The sequence below is a fragment of the Cyprinodon variegatus genome, unplaced genomic scaffold (assembly GCF_000732505.1).
Source record: "Cyprinodon variegatus isolate N-32 unplaced genomic scaffold, C_variegatus-1.0 Scaffold26, whole genome shotgun sequence".
Classification (NCBI taxonomy): domain Eukaryota; kingdom Metazoa; phylum Chordata; class Actinopteri; order Cyprinodontiformes; family Cyprinodontidae; genus Cyprinodon; species Cyprinodon variegatus.
The window spans coordinates 2,450,161-2,453,161 of record NW_015150479.1 but is presented as its reverse complement, the minus strand read 5'-3'; the positions used below and the strand labels follow the sequence as shown (position 1 = coordinate 2,453,161).

Here is a 3,001-nt window from a genome sequence, read left to right as displayed (position 1 = left end):
CTGCTTCTGTCGCGCCAGCTGCACCCGGTGTGAACGCAGCATAATCCATTGGTTTTCTTCTTAGTTAAAAAGGTCAATAAGATAAAAATAAAACTGTATGTAGAATGCTTTTCTATTCAGTGTTCTTTTGTGTTGGGAAGTAACAATGCTGTTTGCTGTTTTATTAAGTTTAACTCTCTCATTGGATTTGACTGAGCTACATCGTGTCCGTGTTGGATTTCTATTTTCCCCTTTTACAGGTAAGACTGAGGGTTGTTTTATGTTTAAAAAGTTTATGAAGGCACTTATATTGTTTCGGTAATACGGAGAGTAAACATTGAATCATTAAAACTGTCTGTGCACTTTGTAGGTTGAACATGATGCTAACTGTGTGCTAACTGCTTCATGCTAACTGTGTCGGGCGTAATGCTAAAGGGTGGATAAAATTATATGTGGTTGCTATTTTTCTCCCATTGTGTTTGTTTATATGGGAATAACGCCATTAAAAGGGCTGTTTAGGAATATTTTTCAGACAATATGTTGTAAAAGAGAAATTACATTTGTAACAATGTGAACACATGTTTTGCTCTCTTGTTTGCCCATTACAACATTGGATTTGACTGAGCTACATCGTGTCCGTGTTGTATTTCTATTTTCCCCTTTTACAGGGGTGTAACACAAGCACTGAGCTGTTGCACTAGCGCCAAGGGACAGCCGACGGACCGAGAAAGGAGCCGCGGTGAGCTGGATGCTGAAGGTCTGCACCGGGGTTGGTGGAAAGAGGCAGAGACGAGCTGCACCTGCTCTGAGACGGCCGGTTGGATTTGGCTGCATTTCTTTCCGCCTTTACCGCGAAAGGCGTGGATTAACTGACCATCTGAAAACACGTGGCATCAGGAGTTAATATAAATTCGTCACTGTGGATTGAGGACCAGTGGTGAGTGGTGTCCGTATCAGGCCTGCAACGGAGTTATTGACTATAGTGCCGGCTTTCATTTGTTTTATTCTGTTTTTTGGCGGGCCCACTAATTAAATACTGTCAGTTATTTTTTTTTCTTATTTTTTATTGTAAAGGCGACCCTTAGTCTTTAATACAGCATTCCTCTATTTTTGTAGAAGCTTAGATAAGAAAAGTGGGACTGCTCTGGGGTGGGATCTGAAATATTTTAGCAGTGGTCGACTCCACACTTTAAAAACAGGACGCAGTCCACCTCCAGGACAACAGAGGGAGCTCTTTCAGAATAATTCAATGGGATAGCGGATGTCCTGGGACATGAAGTGTCTTTTAATAAGGGCCAATCTACTGTATCCTCCCCTGTAGAGCGTGGCTGTAGCTCCGACACCATATGCTGCTGGGGCCAGCACAGCGTGGTTGCGATCTGCCGTGTAAACTCGTCCATAGCTGTCACTGTAGACTGCTGCTGGAGGGGTCGCTACGGCTGTAGGCTGGGCGTAACGATACGCTGCATAGCCGCCATAGAGGTCAGCTGCACAGAAAAAACCATCCTGATAGGCCATCACACCAGGTTATGCAGGGATGGCAGGCTGCGGGACAGCAGCCTTGACTGTGCTGTAGACGGGCCGAGCTCGACCCCGCAGATGTGTTCCACAAAATGTTGCCACGGTGGAAGCGGAGGCTGCTGCTGCGGCTACCGCCGGGTACGGGAACCCTGGAACTGTATAAAGCTCAGGACTGTACATAGCTCCGACCATAGGACTTAACTTCCAACCAGCATATGGTAGGGCTGCAAGTCCCTCTCCATTAGAGTACGGTGTGGTCATTTTCTTGTTTGTCATCACTCTGGCTGTGGCATTAATAACCTCGATTTTACGTCCTTCCACCAACGTGTCATGGAGCTTCTCCCTGGCCCGCTCCGTATCCGCGCTGGACTAAAACGTAACAAAACCAAAGCCCCAGGATGTCATCTCTGAAAAAGATCCCGGTGGATCAGTCGTGTCATACATTGAAGATTTGTTGCTTGACCATGATGCAGCTGTAGAAAAGGACACCAGTGGTGTTATATTTTCTTAAGAGGACCCTGTGACGGTAACAGGGCTGGAAGCGGGAGACGTCCCAACATCTAGTGTGTCTGATGAGGAAGTTGACTCTACCAGTGTTTCTTCTACTAAACGACTGATTAAGCCTATCATCCGTTTGAGGTACGACGAGCCTGGAAAGCCTACAGACAGGCCATTGGTCATTGTTCACCGGGGAATGAGGATATATATAACCAGAGAGGCTGAGGAAGGTCCTAATGTTGCCTGTCGTCCACCCTGCAATGTCCCAGTTCACAGAGCAGGATGCAGCTTTGAGAGTTTACAACATGCAGATATGTCTGATGGGGACATCTAGATGTTTAGGACGAGGAGAGTGTAACCACCTGGGTTCCCAGGAATATATTTATATATGTTGTTGTTTTGAAAAATAACAAATTTAATTTATGCACGTTAATATCTTAAAATAAGATAATTTCCTAGTATTTTAGTAACAGCTTGAAATGAGCAAGAGTTCATTGAATAGAACATAGTCTATAAAAATATTATGTTCTTTCACTTAAAGAAGGGAAAATATTATATAGTTTTTATGCAAAGTACAGTTCAACACGAGGTGCGAAAGACTAGATTGCTGTGTATATGTGTTTTTTTGGTTCTGCCTAAGGTGAGTTGCTATTGGGTGATTACACTTTTCCTGAATTCTGATTGACTTGGGGGCGGGACGAGGAGGAGAACAGAGAGAGAAGGGAAGAGACTCGGTGAAGTTGTGCTGGAACTTTTATGAGCCGTTTTTGTTGGAAAATTGGTTAAAACTGTGCAAGCACTGAGCTGTTGCACTAGCACCAAGGGACAGCCGACGGACCGCGAAAGGAGCCGCGGTGAGCTGGATGCCGAAGGTCTGCACCGGGGTTGGTGGGGACAGGCAGAGACATAGGCGGATCTACTGGGGTGGCATAGGGTGGCAACTGCCACCCTAAATGACAGCCTTGCCACCCCAGCTGCCACCCCAGTTGGCGGTAGGGGTGGC

The 3,001-nt window shown here is 45.8% G+C and overlaps 1 protein-coding gene and 1 pseudogene across 1 annotated transcript in view; both read right to left on the bottom strand.

Annotated features, from left to right (window-relative positions):
* The window catches only part of LOC107098174 (urotensin-2 receptor-like), an 81,348-nt gene that overhangs the window by 46,954 nt on the left and 31,393 nt on the right, over positions 1 to 3,001 (bottom strand). The window lies entirely within an intron of this gene.
* LOC107098149 overlaps positions 1,216 to 3,001 on the bottom strand; it is a 5,867-nt pseudogene continuing 4,081 nt past the window's right edge.